The sequence below is a fragment of the Triturus cristatus genome, chromosome 12, assembly GCF_964204655.1.
Source record: "Triturus cristatus chromosome 12, aTriCri1.1, whole genome shotgun sequence".
In the NCBI taxonomy this organism is placed as follows: Eukaryota; Metazoa; Chordata; class Amphibia; order Caudata; family Salamandridae; genus Triturus; species Triturus cristatus.
Genome location: NC_140595.1, coordinates 717608989 through 717622817, shown reverse-complemented (window position 1 = coordinate 717622817; position 13829 = coordinate 717608989). Strand labels below are relative to the sequence as shown.

Sequence of the window (13829 nt, the reverse complement as noted above, 5' to 3'; positions counted from 1 at the left end):
CTCATATTAATATGGCCATTACTGCATTCGACGTTGCCAGGCTTGGACCCACCCCACTCGGTATGATTCTCTTGGACGCTGAAAAAGCCTTCGACCGAGTGGGGTGGGAATTTCTCTGGTCAACAATGATCACTATGGGTTTCCATGGTCAATTCCTAAAATGGCTCCAGGCTCTTTATGATCGCCCTACAGCCAGGCTCTGCTATGATGGGCTAACCTCTGCCAGCTTCTTAATTTCTCGCGGCACTCGGCAAGGGTGTCCATTATCACCCTTGCTTTTTGCATTGTCGCTCGAACCTTTTCTTGTCGCACTACAAGCAAATCCTAATATTATTCCTTTTATACACGGTCAGAAACAATTAAAAATAACGGCGTATGCCGATGATATTGCGGTTTATTCAACCAATATACCGTTAGCTATACAGGGAATCACCGAGGAGGCTAACAAATTTGGGTTAGTCTCCGGTTATAAACTCAACTCACATAAAACTCAAGTTATTCTGAACTTCAAACCGATGACTCAAATAGTAGGGACTTGCAGAACAGCCACTTACCTTGGCATTAAAATTTCTTCAGATACTAATGAGATAATTAATCTCAATTACGAGACTCTTCTTAAAGAAACTGCTACAACTCTTAAAAAATGGCACAAGGTCCCCTTAAGTATGGTTGGTAGGATCAATTTAATCAAAATGAACATACTACCTAAATTCTTATATTTATTTAGGTCCATACCTCTTCTCGTCAACAATGCATACTTTAAACGGCTTGATGGGATTTTTAGCAGTTACATTTGGGGATACAAGAAGGCTCGTAGGTCAATTAATCTTCTTAAACTACCTCTTAATCAAGGTGGCCTGACCTTTCCCGACTTCAGAGTCTACTATCTTTCTGCTTTCCTGAGCCGTCTCCGTGGCCTGTTTGTCCGCAACTCACAAGCGCTGTATTGTTATCAATTCGCCCTCGGCGAGGACTCCAATATGTTTCTAGCCAAAACTAATGACCCAAACTATTTTAAACGGGTAAAATTTAAGACGATCAGAGACACTGTTAAAATTTGGCAACTTATTTTAGCCAAATGCAATACGTCCTTTTTCCATCCTCAACTGCCTTTATGGGCCAACCCCGGTCTTCCGGACATATTTCATGATGGTATGTTTTACAAGTGGAAAGATGCTAGAATTGAAACACTTGGAGATATCTACGGTAATGACGGACTATTGGCCTTTGAGACACTCAGAATAATTTTCAAACTACCTTCTGCCGCACATTTTAAATACATTCAGATACATGACTACTTAATACGTAAAATAAAGCTACTTAAAATTGAAGACTCAGATATATGGAATTGCTTCTATCCTGCTAAGGTTAGATCACTCATTAGTTTAGGCTATAAAGTTTTTACATCGTTTAAACTGGATGATTGTAGGAATATCGCGGACAAATGGAGTTCCCGTTTGGGTCTGAATATCTCAGCCAATCAGATATCATCTTCGCTAAGTAGTTTTAATCGCTCGGTCCAGTCTTCCAGCTTACGTCTACAACAATATAAAACGATATTTCAGTTATATTATACCCCGGAAAAAATCTCAAAATGGTCTAATAATAGTTCTAGTAGTGAACGGACAAGATGCCCCAAATGCGACCTGTTGGCTGCCAATCTTGAACACATGATGTTCACGTGTCCCCGACTCACTGAATTTTGGTCTAAAGTTAGCCAGGGTATCACGCAGATTTTGACACAACCAATTACATTAAGTCTGGCTAATGTATTGCTTGGCATCCCGGTGCTGAATCATTTATCTTTAGCCCCACAAACTGATCTTATTAATATTCTGATTGGTTGTGCCAGACTCATTATTGCTAGGACTTGGATCTCATGTAACCCTCCACATGTGATGGAGTGGTGGCTTCTTGTCAAAGAAATCTACATTATGGAAACTTCTTTAGCTAAGATCAGAGGCCACAAATTTCTTCAAAGAACCAATAGAATTTGGGGTACCTCAACTCTAAGTAAAGATTGATGTATACATAAGGGTTTTTTTTTTTTTTTTTTTTTTTTTCTCACTGAGCTGATTTGGACAAAGCTGTTACAATTGATGATCTGTATATATTTGTCCTTCTTTGATTTGTCTGTTCGATTCGATCTATTTGTATAATTGTCTGTAACATTAATTATTATATGTTGTCCCGGTCTCCTGTCCTGATCTCAATAAAATTGTTTAAAATAAAAATAAAAAAAATAGAAATGTACCCAGCACTAGACACCTTACTTGTGATGTGCACAGTGCCCGGTTGTATAAGTGCTTCTGTTCCCTGCTGGTTTTATTACCACTCCCTCTGCACCCCAACATTAATTTTGGCCTATTCACAGCCTTTTCATGTAAGTGAAGCTTGCAACGCCACCGCCTGTTCTATAACCATCTGTACTCTAAAGCTAAGTTTACACTGCTACTGCCTGTGCTGTGCCTGTTCTTAAAGCACTGTAGCTTAAACCTCTTCTGTCCCTTCAGTAACAGTGTCAGTAATGGAAGGTTACCCTGGGCCTGCCTGTGTTGCTCCTGTCAGTTGAAGCTTGCTTATGTTAGTTAATGTTGGGAAAATCTTGTCACTAAACAAAGCCAAACTGATTGGCTTTGTCAATAGGTATGTGAAAGTCAAAGGTACTCGAGTTGGTGTCACAATACAGTCTCAATTTAACATAAAAATAAATTAATTCGATCATTTACCGTGCGTAGGTAATTAAAACCATTACATGATTTAAACAATCACATGGATAATTCTTGCATCTCTAGAGTAATAAAGTGTAGCGCGAGTATTTCCATAAACCCACTGCCCGGCAATCTCTGCCTAAATTCATTTGTGAGTCGATTAGACCATCTGCAGTCATCGAGCAGTTAAAGTGCATATGGTGCAGTGCAAACTTGCAACTCATTGAGCTGTAGAAAGGGCCAATTTTAAAACTAGCAATGCATCTAGAATGGACGCTTCTAGTGCAGATGGCAGCGCCAGTAAAATGCAGCTAGTGACAATCCAGCCATAGGTCAAAATCGTTTCTCGGGCCTATTCTTTTAAACTATTTGCAGTCGTTTAAGTGCATATGGTGTTGTGCACACTTAGAACTTATTACGTGATAAAATAGCCCATTATTTAGGACATGTCGGTGCCTGTGAAATAGATGCTTTTGAGACAGATAGCAGCATCACCCCCACTGTTGCTCACCTAAACCCAATTGCTACCATAAACAACACGGATTAAGTGCAAGTAGAATTTAAATTCAAAACCATTAATTTAGGTCCCTGGGGGAATTAGCGAGTGCCGAACAATTTTTATGGAAAGAGCGTGGTTTTGATGTATGTTTTTTTAGACAAATTCGTTTTCTGTAGATTGTCTGGAAAAAAAAGTAAGGCACTGCTGAGATTCGAACTCAGGATCTCCTGTTTACTAGACAGGCGCTTTAACCAACTAAGCCACAGCGCCACCTGAGACACTCAGCACTCCCACTCTGTCCTATTTCCTGTTGTAAATGCCATGTGTTGCAGTTTTCGGTTTTTTAAAGTCTTGATAGTTTTCACCTGTTCCCAACAAGAAGATGGAGAGGAAAACTTGGTACAGGAATGGAAAAATTATAAAAATGTCTCATGAAAAGTTTATATCGGTACACACACATATTTGTATTAATTTGTAATATTTTTAAGCATGAACACCACGCACTGGTGGATGAAGTGCTTTACGTAGAGGCAAGAACCAAATGTAATCGAAAGAGAAATGATATAAAGATCATCAAAATGTACAAGACACGTATATGAACGTCTACGTAACCTCTCGTGGCCACGAGGCGCCCCACCTGTGCTGTACAGAGGTCACTATATACCACATGCTGTATTTGTGAAGCCCTGGCGATCTTACAAAGATACGAACGTGTTTTGAATGTTTTATACGATACCTTGTCTTGGACTCTAAAGATGAAAACAACGGGATATTTTTTTGCAGTTTTACATAGCGCGAACTCGACCCGAAGATATCAGAGCGCTTTACATATGCACCGGTTGAGTTACAGGCGTCACTTTCTCACCAAACAAGTTTTAGTTTTCGTGGTCCAGCCGAGGATCCCGCCAGGCAGTCTCGGAAAGAAGGTGGGATCTATTGTCGTGGGACCCGACGAGGTAAACAGCGCTTGAAGTGCAGAATGAGAGTCCCATGAAAACACGGAGGAGGCTGTTGGGTGAGCAAGGGGGTCTTGTCAGCTGTAAGGATTGAAGCACCCACCCTACACCAATTACTATCATTGTCAGGCACCGTATCACACGGTTACTAACCAGAATAAACAACAGTCGTCACTCCAGGGTGCAACTGCAAACGTCCTGCACTGTGGACATGGCTTTTTTTTATGTCGATGCCCTACAAAGAAAAAGTGAGGAAAACAAAGTGGCCAGTACGGGGATCGAACCCGCGACCTTGGCGTTATTAGCACCACGCTCTAACCAACTGAGCTAACCGGCCACGCTACGTACTGATTTCCACTGTAGACTATTTATACATGGAAAGAGGGTCCCTAGTTTAGTTCTAGACATTGTTTCAGCAGACCTGGCCATTTTCTTAGTTTCCCGAGGTAGAGGCGAGCTTTTTCCGTACCACCATAGTATCCCCGACAAGTACCAAGGCGCTCAGACAGTCCTAGGTCTACTCACAACTTGCACACAGAAGGAAGCTATCACTAAGTAGCACGTACATTATCTAATGAATAGCATTGATTGAAGACGCCTGACTAACAAGAACGACACGGCGAGCAACTCCAGGGAAATGGATTTAAAACTAGAATCCTTCACACTTACAGAAAACGACTGAGCTCTGCGGCACCGCGCACGCGCAAACGGATATCAGTGGGTTGTTCCCTGCGTTCTCCTCATACCGGGGCACACTCCATAGATACCACACACCAGCAGCAATTGTGCTCTCCGTCCCCAGCCTTTCACTTCCTGTACCTTTTTCTCAGCTCTCTTTCAACGACTCTTCCCCACACACTCTATAGATCTTTATCTATTTAACACCTTTTTGCTATTATCCCCTCGAGGACACAGTTTATACTTTCCAAAGGGGATGGCGAGCCCTGTAATCTCTAATTCTTTAGGATTCTCATTCATGAAGCGTCTACGTATCTTCCTATCTCTGACGTGCATTCTACAGCCATCCAATTCAGTACATGCCACCATCTTTAATAAGTAGTCGTGGCCGAGTGGTTAAGGCGATGGACTAGAAATCCATTGGGGTCTCCCCGCGCAGGTTCGAATCCTGCCGACTACGTTAATCTCTTTTTAAACATTACTTTCCCATTTTGCATTATCGGTGACCTGTATCCATAACTATCCCATGCAGTATTCACCCGAACAGAGAGAGAAGCTCAGCTCTCTACATGATGGCTCACATGGGACTTGCGACCTTACCCTACTCACATATATCAAATCACAGGGGGGGGGGGGGGGGGGGTGAACAATATGACAGCCATTCTGCAGCTCTGCCATATGCCCCGCATCTCGTGTGACAGTAAGGCATATTCCAAAAAGCTCCCGCATTCCCTCACTGTGGCGAATCAATCACACAAATCAGAAGAGTTTAGTTGACAACTGCTCTTTAACTATTTTACATTCTTTGCAAATCAAAGGAAACTTATGGTGTACCCTCGCTACAAGCAGCCACATTTAAACTCCAGGCAGCCCCCCTTTAGCTCCAGAACTCAGCAGCAAAGCTCCAGCCTCCAGGTTAAAACCAGTCTTTTATTCCTGGTAAACCTTCCTGGCTCTCCCCTCTGAGCGGTTAGTCATAAATTGCACAATACCCCCTGTGCAACTGCCTGGCTAGCTTTTCCATAACCTTCACCATTAGCCGCTCACCCTGGCTCAGACAGGCAGCTCACCTCACTGGTACCTCATCAGCAGTGGCTGTGCTGAGAACTGTGTCCCATCACTCAGTGCCTCAGACTGACCCCCTAGGACTCAGAGGGGTGACACTCTGCCTTGAGCTGATTCCTTACTGGGGTTCATGCTACAAACAGGACCATCCAGTGATCAGCAATGCACGCTGGTTAGCTGCAATTAATTACCTAATTCAGGTGCCAGATTGCCTGATGGCTAATGTGTTATGTGGAAGGCAAGGGCATAGCTATCAATGGGTACAGCAGGTGCAGTGGCACCAGGGTTCAGGATTGTGGGGGATTTCTGTATCCCAAATATAGATATTTTTGCTAGCCAACAAGTGGATGTTTTAGCCATTCGTCCCGCTTGTGTTAGAGCCAATGGGACCGTTGCCACGCTGTAGGAATGGCAACAGCCCATTTCTTGGAAGTTAAGGTAATCCTAACAAGCCATGTGCAAACATGCATAATTGTGTTTATGCAGACTTTCCAAATGTCAACATGGATATGTTATGTTCTTTTGGGCATATGTTCCTCAGATAAATCCTGCACTCTCAGAGAAATGTCTTCTTTGCTTATGTTTACAGTACTGCGCACTTTGTGGCACACCAGTTTAGTTTATTTTACATTTGATATAGACCTTAACTGAGGTCAACAAATTTACAAATACAGTCTTAAAAACTTTTAACATGATACTTATAGCATCAACTTTAGACATTTACAATGTTAACATCACTTCATCATAGCTTTTCAAAATGGCTTTAACTTAAATCTCGTTTAAATTTACACCACTTATAACATTTGAGTTTATCTGGTGTTTTTTTTTCAAATCTTAAATTAATCTTATGGGATAATAAGATTATATCTGTTGTAGATGGCTGTAAAATCAGCTTTGTTTAGAAGTTTTAAATCATTAACATCATATACTTTAAAACAGCTTTAAAAGACTCTTTAAAAATGTATACAGTTGGTAACAAACACATTTTTCCGGTGGTAATTTACTGAGGCTGATTAGACTTTGTACAGAAGAGGCATTGTATCTGATTCTGATAGGTCTTAAATACCTCCGCCTGGCTTCTACTAGAGCTGGGTTAGGGCAGACAACTAATGCATGAGTTAGATCTTGCATTCCGTCCTTACACAAATCGCAGAGCCCTGTTGTGTTTTCAGAATTATTCCACTTTGCTGTATGTGCATTCAAAGGGAGGATATCGAGCCTCAGTAAGAGAATACAGTGGCGAATCCTGTGATCTAATTGACAATATGTATACTTCTCCGGGGATTTATACACTATAGTTTTAGCATATTCTATATAGTGTTTTAATTGAAGTCAGGGCTCTACGTCCAGGTCAAAACCTATTTTTGAAGTCAGATTCTTTAAAAAGAGCTTCAAAAGTGCTGGTGTCCAAGTTTTTAGGTCTCGCCTGAGCCAGCGCTTTAGTGCTGCTCTGGCGAGAGCTTTAGTAAGCGGGATTTGTAAGTGCAGACTAGTGGCTTTTCAGGCCTCTAGCTACAGTGCATGTGCGCCGGGCGCGTGCACCATTTGTCTGCCTTTGTGATCGCTTTCACGGCCGCTTTGATGTTATCAGTGAACCGCGCGGCCACTGAGAACATCAAAGCGGCCGCGAAAGTGCACACCATTTGCCAGCCTGTCTTCTGTCATCTCTTTCAGTGTCCGCCCTCTGTTTCTCTTTCCCTTCCTCTACCACGACTGACGTGTCTCCAGACTGCTCAGTTTCCCAAGAGGCCAGTCTGCCTGGTGCCTTCCAGTCTTCCCATCATTTGACTGGATGCACCACCCTACCTCACACTAAAACTACTGTAGAGAAGAGCAAACCGAGCCAGACAAAGGCGCTTGCAAAAAATAAAGCTGGCTGCTAAATAAATTGCTTCAAATGAAATCACCGGTGGGGTCCTGGTGCCGCTTCATTAGCTGCACCACTGGTTTGGATTTGCGAACCTGCCGCGTTCTGACATCACATTTTTGTCTCCTACTTGGGTCTCTAGAGACCAACTCTTTCTTGCTGTCCTGCACACTTATTGGCGGCCTTGTTGATAATTTGAACTCACTCGTATTTAATGGTTTCTTATTTTAAACATGTGTGTATTTCAAATGCCAGGATTTTGAATTCAAACTACATCACTGAGTTTAAAAACATTCAACACTGTGTTGTGTAATCATTGAATCGGCTGGTCCATACTTTTCAGCTCGTCTTAAGACCTTTTTTGAGAAGTATTAAACAGGTTTCACCAAATACCATTACCACAATAAACAAGCATTTGCAACACAATAGGTCTCGCATTAACACAAGTTTTAGTTGTTGACACTGCAAATAACAATGCCTTTTATTTTTGTTTTCATTTTGAAAGCATAAATAAAAGGCATTGTCATTTACAATGCCGATAGCTTAAACTTGTTAAGCATACCACTAGACATCAATGCATGAGAGGACATGACACGTGGGACACTCAGCCTCCTTTTTAACCACAAACTGTGTTTACCTCATTTTAGCTCTTACAAAACACCCCCTTGAGCGCTGCTGTGAAACTATCTTTCACATTCATTTTATTTTACAGGGCACGGACACCCACATATTATATCGAAGCACGCCTGCATAGAACGAATACTCCTGTTTCGAAGTTAAGAGCTCCTCGGCCTTAATGGCTGTCTTACAGATCAGAGCACATAATGTCATGGATGGAGTGGGGTTATTGTGGGGGGAAATCAGGCCTCACAGGGAGGCAGCCAGTCTCATTGATTGATAAAAGCTTTGAAAGTTTGACTCCAAATCCCGTATCCACCCCTCGACCCTTCGGACTCTACGCAGCACGAGTTTATAACACCTCTTAGCATCAATGAAAGCAAGAGGGCTGTTAATAGTCCACAGTTGCAGGGGGTTGGTGACAATCTGATGTTAATTGGTTGTAAGGTGGTGGAAAGGAGCAGAAAACGGCTTTGTTATTCTCTACCTCTTTACCCTCACACCCCTTCAAAAGACTCAGCACATGAAAGGACCCTTCGAGCGAGTGCTGTTGTCACTTTACGAAGGAGACCCTGCCACAATGCATAAGTGCACTTCCTGTAATCTAAAGTGCAGATATGGTCTTTGGGGTCCAGGCCCTGTTAGCTTGAAAGTCAAATAGGATGAGTAAGGAATAACTTCCAATCCCTGAGTGTATGCCTGGTCCCTTATGCTGCCATGCTCACAAAACTCCCAATCTCACAGCTCCCTTTATTCTTCATCACTGTCATCCACAGGGTGCCCCTTTTTCTCAAAACCTAATGCGTCCACATTTTCATGAACTTCTCCCAGTCTCTCACGCAGGAGCCCGTACTTTCCCTCCTAGCCAGGCTTCAAAACACCGCCTGACCCCTGAAACACCCATGCACATCTTAGGTTTGTTTCGCGTCAGTTTGTTTCGTGGCAGTAACTCCAGCAAACAAGCATTTGCAATGCAACAGGTCTCGCATTTACGCGAGTTCAAGCTATTGGCATTGTAAATGATAATGCCTTGTATTTATGTTTTAAAAACAAATACATAAAAAAGGCATTGTCACTTACAATGCCAATAGCTCAAACTCGCATAAATGCGAGACCTATTGCATTGCAAATGCTTGTTAATAGTGCTACTGAGCAGTGAGACAGGCTAAATGCTATATTAAGATTCGTATTAAAAGTATAATGCGACAACTCTTTTTTAAAAGTTTCCAATTTTAAAATATGCCTTGAGGTACCAAGGTCAGCGTGTAGAAGATGTTCTTACCATCTTAATAAGTTCGAGATAGCCCTTGCATATATGCTAACTAAGGAGAATTTGAGGCGTAGTGCTTGGGCCAGGACTGCTTGATTTACTCTTATCAATCTCCGTACAGAGTTCCCTTCTCTCATTTTTGCAGATTTTGAAGTTTTTATGTATTTATATTCTAAACCATAGGTTAAGATAGGAGTTATTTTCATGTGATAGACCTGTAACATAAGTTGGATATGTCTATTTCCAGTAGAAGAGTAGAGCCTCAGCAGTGTTCCTACTTGAGCATCTGCCTTTTGGACTATGTGCTGTAAATGGGAGGTGTTCTGTAGGGTTTGGGAGAAAACCCGGCCTAGATACGTGTATTCTTTGACTGACTCTAGTAGTTTTCCCCCCAATGTCCAGTTAAAGGGTCGTAATCACTTTTTCCCCCGAAAAGGTAAGATTTTAGTTTTTGAAATGTTTGGAACTAAAAAATTGTCATCTGCGTAGCCGCTTAATGCATTTAAGTTTCTTTGGAGTCCTATCGGTGCAAGATCTAAAATCATGATGTCGTCCACATACATTAAAATATATATGTCACTCAGTGCTAATTTTGGCAGAAAGTTTTTTACATGTATAAAGTGCTCTGGTAAGTCGCTAAAATAAAGAGAGAATAGCAAGAGGGCAAGTAAACATCCTTGTTTTAGGCCGTTTAACACAGATATTGGTCTACTAAAACCTTTCAATCCCCCCATTTGGGCTCTACACCACGTTTCTGTGTGGAGGGATATAATATTTGTAAGTAAATCTTGTGGGATTCCCAACCTCACCAGTTTCTTCCAGAGTGTTGGCCTATCTACCCTATCAAAAGCGGTAGTAAAATCAATAAAAGTTCAGTATGCAGTTTGCCATTTTGAGACAACATATTTGTCAAGAATCGTTTATAAAATTGCAATATTGTCTATCACTGAGTGTTTTGGACATAATCCTGCTTGGGACATAGGGATTGCGCCGCTGGAAAGGCCCAGTTGTAAGTTTTAAGAGGCTCAGACAATATAATTGAAGTAGTGTGTTTATTCAAATATACAGGAACAACCCCTTTCAGCAACTGCCAGCTCTCATCTCCTCCAGAACTCTGAACATCCTGGTTGCCTGGCAGGGATGCAGAGCATGTTGCTATGCCACCATATCAAGATATAACATATCTCCTTTCCTTAATAATAAATGCAATAACAACAACAACAAACAAACAAGTTACGACAATAAAGGAAATATACAAAGATACATAGAAAATTAACGCATTACTCTAATACAGAATGCATATAATTAGTTCATCCCATTACACCTGGAAATCAATGGGTAACATAATCATTATGCCATCTTGGAACTTTCCTAATGCGTTTGTTATCTCTTCCATCATCACTGTTTTTCACCAAAAGATCATTACCAGTTTTACTTTCCCAAACATGTAATTCCGTATCGTTGCACATGGTGACACTTCGAGTATTCCACACTTTCCCATCACTTAGCCAAGCATTGTTACCAACAACCTTAATTATTTGTTTTGGTACTGACCATTTTGATAGACCTTGCCTTTGAATGCCCACACAATATGTCCTCACCCAATCTCCAGCAACAAGTACACGTTTGTTCCTTTTCAAATTGTCATTGTGTCTGCGCAAATATTTCTCCTGGTGTTTTTTGACTCTACACTCTTTGCTCTTGTTGCATACCAGTCGCATTTGACCCTTGAGCATCCACCCCGGAACAACCCTAGTTCCAGGTTGTCCGCCTTTGAGAAGTCTGAATGGAGATTCATTGGTAACAGAATGGGGTGTGGTTCAGTAACTCCACAACATTTCTTTCACTGCTTCTTTGCAATCTCAACCACACCCTTCCGATAATTGAATACATTCTTTCAGAACTCTATTAAATCTCTCAACGAGACCATTTTCCCTGGGATTGTACACAGCAGTAGTGTGATGACTGATGCCCATTTTGGAAAGATATATTTTGAATTCCTCCGCTATGAACTGGGGTCCATTATCCGTGACTAACATATCAGGACACCCTTCCCTACGAAAACTTTGGTCACAAAACTCGATACCATTAGAGGCTTTAATGTCTCCAGTAAATGCTACCTCAGGCCATTTTGAATGGTAGTCAATCAAAACCAAGGCGTACTTATTTGCAATTCCCTTGGATGAAAATGGGCCGCAAATATCCATAGCCACCTTTTTCCATGGTCTATTTGGAAAATTGGTGGATGTAATAGGTGATTCCTCCACCCGGTGAGTTTTATCACTGCACATGCATTCTACACACCCACGTACATGCTCCTCTATGTTCCTGTCCATCCCTGGCCACCAAAATGTTTCTCTGGCCTTTCTCTTCATTCCTGACATTCCACCGTGTCCTTCATGAAGTAATTTAAGTAACCTGGGCTGTAAGCTGACCGGCACTACTAACCTATCACTCCTGCGCATTACACCATCCACTACAGAAAGTTATGTCCAGACTGTCCAAAACTCTCCAAATATTTTCCTAAGGACAAAACTGGGGCTCGAAGGATTGGATAGTTCAATCATAACTTCTTTGATGGTGGAATCATTTGTTATGGGATCTTTCCATTCCTCAATGGAAATGGCACCCTCACAAGACTCAGTCACACTTGCTACCACACAATCATCATTGGAGTCAACATCGTCATCATCGCATTCCAATGGCAAATGGGATAGGCAATCAGCATTGACATTGCGAATGCCAGGAACATACTGTCGTGAAAAGTCATATCCTTGGAGCCTGTATAAACATTTGGCGGTTCTGGGGGTTGCTTTAGCAGCTCCTTTAGTAGTGAACAATTCTACGAGAGGTTTATGGTTCATCCTAATTTCAAAATGGGTTCCCCAAATGTAAGTTTTGAAATAATTCACTCCCCACCAGCATGCAAGTGCCTCTTTCTCAATGACTGAATAAGTGGCCTCTGCACCCTTGAGGGTGCCTGATGCAAATGCTACAATACGTTCATGTCCCAGATATTTTTGCATGAGCACTGCTCCTAGACCGTAAGCACTGGCGTCCACTACAATTACGCTGTGATGTGATGGCTTGAAAGGCTTGAAAGCTACCGCTTTGACTATTTGTTCTTTAATAGATATGAAGACTTTTTGGCATTCATCCGACCACTCAAACTTGACACCCTTTTTCATTGAAGTTCTGAGAATATGGACTTTGTCAGCAAAAGGCTGAACAAACTTGGCATAAAATTCCGCAAGGCCCAAGAATGAGCGCAACTGCTCCTTGTCACATGGTGATGGTGCATTGGTGATAGCATCTAATAACTTTTTGGGGGGTTTTACTCAATCCCTAGATAATGTGTGTCCAAAATAATCAATTTGTTTGACACCAAATGTGCATTTTCTGGCCCCTACGGTAAGACCTGCATTTTGCAACTTTTCTAAAGTTTGTGTCAGTATAGAATTGTGTTCAGCACGATTGGTTCCACACCAATACATCATCTTGAAAAACGAACACTTTGGGTAATCCCGCCAATAACTTACATATTACTCTTTGGAAAACCGCTGAGGCGGATGCCAACCCAAAAGGCATCCTTATAAATTGGAAAGCTCCTTCGGATGTGATAAATGAAGTGAGGTGCCTTGAAGTGGGATGCAATTTGATTTGATGGTAAGCATTGGACAGGTCAATCAGTGAAAAGCAGGGAGCATCATTTACAGAAGACACCATTTCATTAATATGAGGTAATGGATAACAGTCAACAAGGATATTTTGATTACGATCTCTCAAATTAGTGCAAATGCTCAAGTTACCATCGGGTTTGCATGTCAAAACTACAGAACTAAGCTATTCCGATGACTCAATGGGTTGATCACCTGCACATCACATAACCTCTGCAACTCTAACCTTAACTTCTCTCTGAGGGTATATGGAACGTTTCTCGCTTTATGCACACATGGAATGTTTTTTGGCTTTAACATAATGCGGTGTTCAAATTTTTCTAAACAGCCCAATTTTTCTTCAAACAGTTTTGGGAATTTGGTGCTCCATTTGCTTTTCTCAATATCTTCAGTGACCAAGGCTTGTTGGGGATGATTAGGGTCCAATGTAATGCCCAGCATTTTTAGTTCACACTGAATCAACAGTGTGCCTGGTACTTCCACATCTG

The 13829-nt window shown here is 41.7% G+C and overlaps 2 non-coding genes across 2 annotated transcripts; one reads left to right on the top strand and one right to left on the bottom strand.

Moving 5' to 3' along the window:
* Nucleotides 1-3406: 3406 nt before the first annotated feature.
* On the bottom strand, nucleotides 3407-3480 carry TRNAT-AGU (transfer RNA threonine (anticodon AGU)). Its single transcript has one exon. It is a non-coding gene; the product is annotated as a tRNA-Thr (tRNA).
* Nucleotides 3481-5222: 1742 nt separating this feature from the next.
* TRNAS-AGA (transfer RNA serine (anticodon AGA)) lies at nucleotides 5223-5304 on the top strand. The gene has a single exon. It is a non-coding gene; the product is annotated as a tRNA-Ser (tRNA).
* Nucleotides 5305-13829: the final 8525 nt, after the last annotated feature.